We start from the raw sequence: 11,377 nt of genomic DNA, 5'->3' as shown, positions 1-11,377 counted from the left end.
TCAGCAGGGCAGGGCAGCTCTGTACTTGGGGCAAAGGGGGTTTAGCTAGGGGAAGGGAGATTTAACTCCCCTCCCTGGCCTTAGACGCCATCAGGAATTTGCATGGGGGTGGGGGCAGTCCTTGCTTCCCTCCCTTCCCCCCCCCTCCCCGAACCAACCCTTCTCTGCTGGAGAAGACAACATAGCCAAGCTCTGGGCTGGAAAGCATGCTGGGGGACTATGATTTAACTTGAACCAGGAAGGGGGCTGAGACAGAAGTTTCATAAACCAGTTTGACCCAAATCAGTCAAGTCTGAAACTACATTCAACCAGGTTTATCTTAAATCAGTTTCAGCCATTTTGAAACTGGCTTATATGCACTGAGCTTCTGTTCTGTTACAGGTTTAAACCAGTTTTGGATGACTTAAACCAGTTTACATGCACCTTCTGTCCCTAGCCAAGGTGCGCAGCTGGGCACAAAGGAACCAAAGCAATAATACGCCCCCAGGGTGGTAGTTATCAGGTTCTGCAGTGCTTGTGAAACCACACACAGTAGTGTCATTTGAAATTATGGTTTTTAACCCAGTGAGGACCCTGTGTTGCTTTTTCATCTGCCGCTGCCCCAACCTTCCATTTCTTATGTGCTGCAGGAGGCCAGCATGCAATACCTCAACCCAGTCCATCCCACTGAGTATAACTGGGGTCATAAGGCTGTGTCTTACATATGTACTGTTGACGGTATGGAACATGGATGTTTAACAAGGAGAAAAATGAGGGCAAGATTTCCAATGAGTCTACAAAGGGTAGCATACAGTAGGGCTCTTTCATTTCAATTTCCTAACAAGACTTTAATGTAGCCATATATCTTGGTGCCTTAATATTCATAAAGTAACACTAAAGCATGCAATAGCTGCTAGGTGCTAGGAAGCACAGTCCACTAGAAAAAAGGAGACAGATCATAATGCCTGAGAGCTACAGTTATGTTAAAGGGATACATGCTTTACTTAGAAGTGATGGAAATCTTTACCAGGTGCCTTATGATTTACAGTCAGATGTGATGAGACGAGGGATGAGAAGACACGTGTGAAGTCAAGTCCAAACAACACTTCATATTTTTGGTACCCTTACCTACATAGTAGAGATGAAAATAAAAAATAATTCTAGACAGAAGTCTCAATTCAAGTTATTGTCACTGCATTATAGGCAGATTTTTTTTTTGTCCATCACCACTATGTAATTAAACTGCTCACTTCACTATGTAGCCGCCCAGCCTATATATATAATAATAGCAGCAGGGGCAGTAACCTCAGCTTTCAAACATGGGTTAATTTAGTTTTGCATAGCCCCGCCTATGCAAAATCCTGGAGAGTTAATTTGGCATGATATTCTTTCCCACTTGATCTCTGGAGATACTATCTATGTTTTAAACGATTGCCATAAATTTTGTCACCTTTTGCCCTGCTTCTCGGTTGGGAAAGGCGATTCCTTTATGTGTAACGTTGAACAAAAAGGTGGTTGAAAATCTTCCAGTTAAGTTATTTGCTAGAAAAGTGGGTTTTTGACTAAAGTTTGTTTGGGGTTTGTTTTTTTTTCTCCCAAACTGCCCACCAATATTTAGAAGATCTCCAGTTTTACTTGAAAAAAAATCAAACCCTCCAAATCCTAAGTTATGAATTTTCAGCTAATTTTTTACATCAGATATAGCAAAGTAAAATACTTCCTCTTAACTTCCCAGGATCAACATGGTTGGTCTGGTATCAAGCCACATTCTGCTGGGAAGCTGTGGTTGAGGTACTTTATACCTCCGTTCTCTTGGAGATACAGTTCCCTGGCTGGCTTGCATCTGCCATGATGGCACTAATTACATGCGATTCCTGTAATTCTTTTTAATGAGCTGGTAGGAGAATAGGCTACAGCCTATTATGTCAGAGGTGTTGTTTGGCTCCTTGAGAAGAATGCAAAATACAGCTCCCTGACATGCGAGACGGAGACATTTGGATGTCATCCTACTTGGAAACAGAGCAATTGGTTCAAGAAGCACAGATATTTTGAGTTGGGTGACCCAAGTCTGACATGAAATGTTTCATTTTGATTAGCCTGGTTGAAACTCTCTCTTTTTTTTCAGCCAGAAGTGTGGTCAGTTTTCAACAGCGAGTTGAAATTGCTATTGAGATTTTTAAATGTAATTTTAAGCAAATGCCATTTTCCTCCCGACTCCAATTTTGTGACGGTCAGTCTCAAAGGAGTTAGGGTTAGGGTTCATGCGATCCCCATCACCAGTGTAAACACATGAGGTGGCATTCATGTACACTTGCATTGCTGCTAATGTAGGGAAGATGTATGCGACTCGTTTTACAGACTGGGAAGAGAGATCGGGGACTCGTTCGCTTGCTCATCATCATACAGGAAGTCTGTAGCAGAGTGGGAAATTGAGCCCATGTTGCGAGAGAGTAATTTTACCGTGGGATCATCTTTCTGTTGCAAACCTTTTGGCTGAAAGGCAGCTGCAGTGTGCAGATTCAGATCTGAGGGTTTTTTTTAAAAGGAAGGGGTGTTCAGATTTAGAATTGATGTCTTTGTGGTGTACAGGGGGGAGTCAGTTGTTACCAATATGTCATAGAGGGAGGGTGGGATTTTCCAAGGCATTCAATACTGAACTCACTCTTCTCCCATTGAAGTCCGGGAGGGCTTTATGCTTGACTTCAGTGGGAACAAGGTTTGGCTAATAATGGGCACAAAAGTCATGAAAGTGAGGAAACACCATCACTCTTATGATGCAAAGTCATGCAGAGGTAGAGGCAGGAAAGCATGCCAAATATGGAATGCATGCAAAATATAGTTCAGCTAGGGATATTGGCCTGTACAAAAAAAATGGGGGCATTAGGTCTCCCAGCTAGAGCTTTCATGAGGCCATGCTCACCAGCTGGGAAGTGAATTTGGTAAGGTTATTGCTGCACTGTTGTAAGTCTGATATAACTCCCTTTGGAAGCAACTTGAGTCTTTTCATTGCTTTCAGCTGGAGAAGAATCCCATCTCAGTGCCAGCTCAGTGAAGCATGGCAGCTTTTAAGACATTTCAGTGATAATTTTGAAGGGGTTGTTGTTGTCTGTCATTTTGAAGTGTTAATTATTGGATTGCAGCAGAGATTGTGGAAGGGACGTTTTCATCAGATTGGGAGCTTCTGGTGCACTTTCCCAAGCGGAGGTCTGCTTTGGCATCACCAATTCAGCCATGTTGTTCCCCAGCTGATACATATTCGGCCACCAGGTCCCAAGGCGGTCTAATAGGATAATTAAACAACAGTGTGTAACACGTCCTGTGGTCCAGATGACCTTGCAAAGAAAAATGGAAGCCAAAAAACATCTTGAGAGGGAAAAGTGTTCATGAACAGAAGGAAGCGGGCAGAAATGTGCAGCACATTCAAAATATTTGACCAAAAGGACTTGTGGGGAGGCAGAGAAGGGAGATCTTAAGATCTTGAGGACTATTTAAATAGTGAAAGGTGCAGTTACAAGAAAGGAGTCTGACCCCAATTTGAAGGCCCTGCACACAGCCCTGCAAATCAATCTATTCTATCTATGTAGGATGTCCGTGTCCCTCAGCACCAGAGTACTTCACTGTCCTTTATGTAGTTCTCCTCCCTGCCTCAGTTGCATTTAATCCTATTTTTATAGGTGGAGACACAAGGCACAGGGAGAGTAAGTGACCTACTGAAGGTCACAGAGGAGGTCCAGTGGGAATTGCAGCTGGGACCTGAGGGTCCCAGGCTGGCATCTGTCCTTCCAATCCTACCTGAGACCTCAGTATTGTACTGCATAGGGGCTTGCTCATGGCGCTCTCTGCAGATCTAAGCTTCCCCTTTTGAGGGCAGGAGGTGCTTTGCATTGTTGAAGCTGCCCAGTGGATGCTTGTAGCAAGGCCTGAAGGATGGTTTCTTCTGGCTGAGTCTTTAAACATATCTGTGGGAGCTCTCTAGGTGTGGTATGACTGGTTTGTCTTTATTCATCCTAATAGCAATTTTGGATGCAAACAGTCTGGCTGATAGCAGCATGCCATGCTCATACATTAACTTAGCTCAGGAAGGGAAGGAAAAATAAGATGTGGGGACCACCCCTAGACAATCATAGAAGCATAGAAAATGAGGGCTGAAGGGGGTCACATCTAGCCCAACCCCCTGCTCCAAGCAGGACCAGCCCCAACTACATCATCCCAGCCAGGGCTTTGTCTAGCCAGGTCTTAAGCCAGGATGGGAACTCCACAACCTCTCTGGGTAACTTGTTCCAGTGTTTGACTACCCTCCTCATGAGAAAATTCTTCCTAATATCTAACCTCAACTTCCCTTGCTGCAGCTTGAGCCCATTGCTCCTTGTCCTGTCATCTGCCCCCACGGACAGCAGTCAGCTCCATCCTCTTTGCAGCCCCTCTGCAGGGAGATGAAGGTTGCTATTAAATCCCTTCTCAGTCTCCTCTTCTCTAGGCTAAATAAGCCCAGTTCCCTCAGTCTTTCCTCACAAGTCATGTGCCCCAGCCCCCAAACCATTTTCATTGTCCTCCACTGGACTCTCTCCAATTTGTCCACATCCTTTCTGCAGCGGGCGGGCCCAAAACTGAACACAGACAATGTACAATGTGTAGACGTACAATTATTCAGGACACTGTGACCACTGAAAACAGCAGTATCTGATTCAAGGGGAAAGTGAATGGTTAAACTAAGGCTAGATGGAAAATTACCCAGGGGACTGCAATTAGACCTAATAATCCCTCACTGTTCTTTAATACCTTTCCCAAAAGACCATCTTCATCGTAATAGCTGATATATGGACTAGATATTGGCATCCCCATCGCGAAAATACCGTCTGAAACACAATTGTTGAACAGCATGCTGCGATCCTACACATCAGTTTTGGATGTGTTTCTGTAATGAAAAATATTGTACATAAGTCAGCATATCAGGAGAATTTTTAGTAGTTAGAGTATAATTATTCAGTTGAGAATTTGGCCATATTCTTAGGATTCCTGCTATTACCCTTATTTATTGGCAACAATAGTCAGGTTACTTGTTTTTACATCTAATGCAGACGTCTCACTAGCTGTTGAAGCGTGGGTCCTGTTCTGAATCACTAACACAACTTGCTAATTCTTAAACATCACCTATTGAGCCTGACCCTTGGCATATCTTTGAGGAAACAAATGTATCTTGATTTGTAATAAGAATGTCTTTATTCTGACACATTTGGAAGTATAGCTCTTATTTGTGTATGTCTCAATTTTATATTTGAAAAATGGGTTAATGCAATGATGCACATCTAAAGGCATATGCTAGACAGTTCCTGAGAGTCCATCAAGAGAACAGATGATGACAACTGCCTACTGATATCAGTTACTCCACTTGCTTAAGTGGCAGAGATCTGTGCAGAAGATATAGACTTTCAGTCTTGCCATTGACCGATGTGAATGTCAGCATTTTGGTACAGAAGCTTTTTTTATTATTATTCTTTTTAAAAGCTAGGGAGTTACATGTGTGTTCAATGTTAACAGAGTCACGTCACAAAGTAAAAGATTTAAGGTTGCCCACACCACTTTAATACCCTGGCATTGTGTTCATGCACTGTGATGCAGCCTTTAATTACCTACTCCAGGGTGTCAAACTCTGCATCGCTGGGCTGGTCTCTGTGGGCCAGATCAGGACTGCGTACTGGAGCCAGTGCACAGGGCCAGTCCAGCCGGGCACCATATGCAATGCATGCCCTGTTCCTGGCTCCCTGTACTCTGTACAGCGTGTGTGCCCAGTCCAGCCCTTTGGACCACATGCAGCCCAAGCCGGTCCAGGATGCACAGTGCATGCAGTGTGCAGGCTGGACTGGTCATGCACACTGCATGAAGCAAAGGGGGTCAGTCTGGAGTGTGTGCTGCAGGTAGTGCCCTCCAGATTAAGCCTGCTGCTGGCTCCAGTGTGGTTTGAGCCAGCACTCGGGTCTGGGACAGGCATTGCATGCAAGTGTGTGTCTTTTGTGCTGCATGCAGCATCCACAGTGTGCACCAGAGTGGCTCCGCCTGCTGCACATTGCACACAGGGTCAGCCTGGGACCCACGGGCCAGGTCATAGGGCTCCATGGGCTGGATCCGGCCCATGGGGCATATGTTTGACACCCTTGACCTAATCAAATGCTGTTTGCTCCTAGTGTCCTTGCCTCATTCTGAACAACAAGGATGGTCCTCTGGAGGGGAATCAGGGTTGTGTCATGGAGGAGGCTGTTGACTCTCGGGTGCCTGGTTCATTCACTGCAGAAGGTGGGGTGGGGGATGCCAAAGAGTTTAGGGACCAGCAGAAAGGAAAAACATGGCATTGTAGTGAAGCAAGTTGAATATTGCCCTGGGAAGCTGAATGTACTACCTTTACTTCTACCACAGAGTTTCTGCATGATGCCAGGCAAGGCATTTAAGCCAAACTTTTCACAGATGGTCACAAATGATCTATTTCTTATTATTTTCTGGGTGGCCATATTTATACCCTGGGATCTGATTTGCAGACACCTTGAGTGCGTACATGTTTAACTGAATTCAATGCAATTTGAACATGGAAAGTAGTTTTAAAGCATCTGTCCTCTCAAAGAAAGTAACTCAAATGAATGTGGATACTTTTGACCTCAGTCACTCTGGGCTTTGGTTTGCCACCTGTGAAATGGGGATAATACATCCCCTTACCAGGCAGGAGCTTGGTACAACTGAATTTTTGAATCCCAGCTACTGCAAGGCACACCAGCGAGGAAATCCTGTGTTCAGAGCAGAGCTTAAATAATGTGGAGTAAATAAAGCCTCAAGCTACACACTGAACAATGAAAAGAAAACAAAGTATTGAATAGAGGCTCATTAATGAGCTCCGGTGATCCTATGCACTGAATAAAACGAGGGCCCTATGGAAAAAATAGTTTTTGCTCCTGTAGTTCAGATCACCTCATAATGCTAACATGCTGTGGGGGGGTTAAGGTTGCACAGACAACCTGAATTGTGCCTGAGTTTGCAACTTTAATGATGAGCGTTTCATGTCTAGATGCCATGGTGATAGCCCGACCATCCTTCTTGGAGCTTTGTGCAATCCTGGAGTAGTAACTATGGGAACGTGATAACCTCCTCCTCCAAACAGTTGAGGGTGCACAGGTGGATGTAACTAGTAGTAATTGGGTGAACTAGAAAAAGGAAATGCAGGATGGAGGATATCAGTGTGATGGAACCGCATCCACTCTGTCATGATTTATTAATAGTATGGGTTGACCAGGTTATTGGGCTGTTTGCTGGATGAACGCATCTCATTAGCGAAGAAGCCGTTCTCGGGGGAAAAACAATCGGGAAGTGAGGGAATGGCTCGTGATAAGCAGTACGTCAGCAAACACGGGAGGTACATCAGCTTTTATCTGTGAACTGTTAGCTGCAAAATTCTGTGTCCTGTACAGCAGACCGACAAAGCCAGTTTTGTCCAGAAGGAACAATGTCTCAAAATGCAAAAAGAACAAAAGAACAATTTAGAAAGGCTTTAAAAAAAATGCTTTCTCTTTCTTGCAGGGTCAGGAAGGGAGGAGATGCTTTCAGGACTGACTGTTGGGTCTAAAGACATTTGGCCTATCTGGTTTAACATCCCAGGGTGGCAAGCCTTAAAGCTCAGCAAACATGCATGTAGGCTTTTTATTGATTTTAAAATGGTTTTGTCTCCCTACACTCTTTGTTCCTAGTGTTAAATAAATAATACTTTGGCTTTAGGAAAATCCAACTACTGGTCAGACTCCCAAAAGCAGGTGTCTAGACTCAGTCAGACTTGCTGGATGAGCATGAGCAGGGTACACTGGTGGGTAGTAGCTAATTTAAAAGCAGGACATCTGCAGAATATCACCCCATGGGAGATAAAGGCATGAGGGCTAAGATCTGAGGGGTGTATTCAGGGAGCAGAGGCAGAGGTGCAGCTACCCTGGTCACTGTGGCTTAAGCTTCCTAGCAGGAAGTTCTGCTGGACTATGCAGCACTTTGTCCCCAGGAAAGTGTTTGAAGCCTTCTCACTTGAGAAACTGAAAGGCAGGTTGGACAACACTGAAGAATGTGCTGTAGGGAACCATCCTACACTAGTCTCTGGGGATGAGCTACATAAGCCAGCAGATCTTTTGCATCTAGTAGAAATAAACCAGCAAATCTTTTTCCTAGGGAATCCTAGGGCATGATTCTCGTAGCCTTGCTTCCAGTGCTCCGCTTTCTCCATGTCCGTGGAAATCCTACTGACATGACTAAGGACTTGGAGCATGGTAGACTAGAGCAGAGAGAGTAAGGGCCTTGTTACACCTTATGCTGTAAACCGTGCAAATGTTAATCGGCTTAGTGTTGATCAGCTTAGTAGAGTGGTCACACTTTAAGGCAAAAAATCTTGCCTGACTGTCCCCCACCTGCACAGTTGTGACTTGCCCCTAGAGGCTTGGTGAGCAGGGGACAGACAAGGAGCTAGGGGCAGAACTGGTTTGCTGCTTCCGCAGGCAGAGCAAGAGCCTTAGCCCTGGAGCTGTACTGAAACTTTCATCAAGGTGAAATAGTTGATGTCTGTGTGCTTGATTTTATTTTATTTTATTTTATTTTATTGTCCTCCCCTCCCACCGCCACATTCCCAGCCACACTTTGCCAAGCCAGAAACTCATGTGGTCCAAGTATTACTTTAACCAAAAAGATCCAGATTCATTTTCTTTGAACAGAGTTTAGTCTTGTGTTTGCTGGACTTTTTTTTTTTTTGGGTTCCCCCATCTTCCCTGTTCTCAATTTAGGGTTGTTCTTCTCTGGGAGATGTGTTATCTTTGTAAAAATGAACTTTGCTTTCTTCAAGTTTCCTGTTTAATGGCAAAGAATGGGAATAGAAGAAAGTGTTACTGATTTTGGAAAGAGCCTCCACTCTGGCTGCCCCTCCTTCTTTCTGCGGGGCACAGAGCCAGACCTGGGAATGGTGCTGAGCTGCTGCTGTGGCTCCTGTTTCCCTGGGGCAGCAGGTGGCCGGAGGTTTGGGACCCTGCTCACAGTAGTGCGATGCCCAGGCTGTGGCCTGACAGCTGGCAGAGTGGGGAGGATGCAAGCTGGGCTGTCTGGCAGGGGCCCAGGGCTCCTGCTGCCACTTCACCCATGGGTGGAGGGCACGGAGCAGGGGGAGCCCTGGGAGGTGGGAGCTCTGCACACAGCACTGCGGTGCTCGCTGTTGTCAGCAGGCAGAATGAGTTGGTCCAGGTGGCAGTGGGAGGAACCATGGGCATCGGGCGCTCCGGGGCCTGTGGTCACTCTGCCCAGCGTGCTGTGGAGCGAGGCTCCTTGCCTGGCTTTGCTGCATCTTTGCCCTGACTCAGGAGGGGCCAATGCATCCTGGGATGCTGGAGGACTTCAACTGGGCAGCATAGCTGTAGGAAGTGGCCACACTTCAGGAGCAAAATTAGGTGGATTAGAGATAATCCTGCCCTGGAGTGGTGTAACCTTAAACTAAATAATGAGTGCTTTAAGCCGCTTAAAGGTGTTAGCATGCAAGCCAGTCCAGGGGTTAAGAGCTCCAGAAGCTGCTTAAAATTGCCGTGCAACAAGGCCCGAAGAGAGCTGAACTGAGATGGGTCCTGAAGGTCCAAGAGGGGAATCCTATGGATCTTAGATGGGGCCTGTTTTCTCCTTGGTGCACATATCTGGAACGCATGTTCCTAGGTATGGGAAATTCATGTGTGTACCATCAGAAGAAGAAACCCCTCCCCCCCCCTTGTGTTTATTCTTATTTAACACTGTTTACACAGAAAATGGAGAAACACATCTCTAACCATCGGGTGCTATTTAAAATGATGTCCCCGTGCTCTGCACAGCTCATTCTGTAAACATCAACTCCACCATGTGGCCTTGGGGTGCTAATGCTGCTCGGAGCCGTGTCCACTCCCGTGCTGCTGGGAGCACGCTGCAGTTGTTATGTTAAAAAGCCTTTTGTGAAGGCTGCTAGGGTTGTAAATTATCCATGCACAATGTTGGGGGGGGGGAGAAACCCCCTCCCTACGGTTGTAGCTGAAACCAGAAGATGTCTTGCTACCTAATTGCCTTAAAATGTGTGGGCTTGAATGAAGCTTCTTAATGAATAATAGACAAATGCATAAATCACAAACCCCAAGCACCCAAATGGTGAAATGCACACTAATGAAGACTCTCTGGGTTCTTCAATGATGGCAGGTGTAGAGTTGATGTGTAAAATGTCGTGCGTCTAACAGGTTTAGAATGATATTTTTATTAAAAGAAGCAGGTATTCAATTTATTGCCCTTGAATTCTCTTTCTTGTAGTGCACAGCAAGTCCTCCTGTATAATACTGCAGGCTGCAGTCTCACAGCAGTTCCCGCTATGACTCTTGCCTCGAAGAAGAGCAACAATAGAGACCAATTACCCTCTATCTCCACTCTTATTGCAATATGCCTGGGAAAAAATAGTGTGGTGCTCTCCATCCCCCCTTTCTCCCCCCTTTTCAATTTCAAATCCTAACCCTGGCCACTAGTACCATTTGCGGATTTGAACTTGCAGGCTTTGTGTGCGGTATTATCTGCAGATTCACCTGGTACTGATCCAATGAACCAACGCAATCTTACAAAGCCGACGGGAAGAGTGTACAGTTTTCTTTGTAATAAATCATATGCCATGAAAAAGGATTTCTTTAACTCCTTTGCTCCATTATTCTCCGTATCTCATCTTGTGGAAACATGGCTGTTAGTGAGAGACTCAGAAGCTATGCAAGAGGGGGAGGGAAGGAAAAGGTGCGGAAAGGGGAATCGAAATCAAGCCCAAGACAAGTCATAGGTCATGGAAATGTCGATAGTTTGGAGATTCTTCTAAGGACAGTAAGCTGCTTTAAAAATACAACCCAGCACAAGCCATGTTATCATTCATGATTCAACACTAGCAAAGAACAAGGAGGGTTTGAGGTACCTAAACAATTAATATTTGGAACCAGGGGTGAATGAACCCCAGTCGGTGAAGAGGGCTTCATTCAGATAATTGCTTAAGCATTTGAGTGCTAGCCTGAACTTTCTTGATGTGCTCAGTTCGGCCTGTAATGTTTGGAGCTCTTGCTTTCTTCCAAATGGAGGTGGAGGAGTGCCACAGCATTTTTCACCTGGCTTCCATTTCAGGTTAGAAAATTATTTGATTTGACCAAATTGGGAATTTAAGAGAGAGACTGGAGAACACTTGTAGAACACGAATTCATAATCCTAATCTCAAACCACTCCAGCAGAAACCTGTTACTAACAGTAGTATTTATCCAGTCCAGGAACAAGGACATTCCAAGTGATCTACATATCCAATGAAATCTAAGTAATGTCATGTGAATTTCAAATGCTGGCTATTGGCAATGATTTTAAATGAAGG

At 45.1% G+C, this 11,377-nt stretch overlaps 1 long non-coding RNA gene across 1 annotated transcript in view; it reads left to right on the top strand.

The window, feature by feature from the left end:
* The window catches only part of LOC102369386, a 243,649-nt gene extending 233,152 nt beyond the window's left edge, over positions 1–10,497 (top strand). Inside the window, exon 4 of the long non-coding RNA XR_001358161.1 lies at positions 10,300–10,497. This is a non-coding gene — a long non-coding RNA (uncharacterized LOC102369386). The remainder of the gene's footprint in view (positions 1–10,299) is intronic.
* Positions 10,498–11,377: the final 880 nt, after the last annotated feature.

Source organism: Alligator sinensis, unplaced genomic scaffold (genome assembly GCF_000455745.1).
Source record: "Alligator sinensis unplaced genomic scaffold, ASM45574v1 scaffold256_1, whole genome shotgun sequence".
Taxonomy (NCBI): Eukaryota; Metazoa; Chordata; order Crocodylia; family Alligatoridae; genus Alligator; species Alligator sinensis.
Note: the sequence above shows the minus strand (reverse complement) of the source record. Positions and strands in the feature narration are given on the sequence as shown.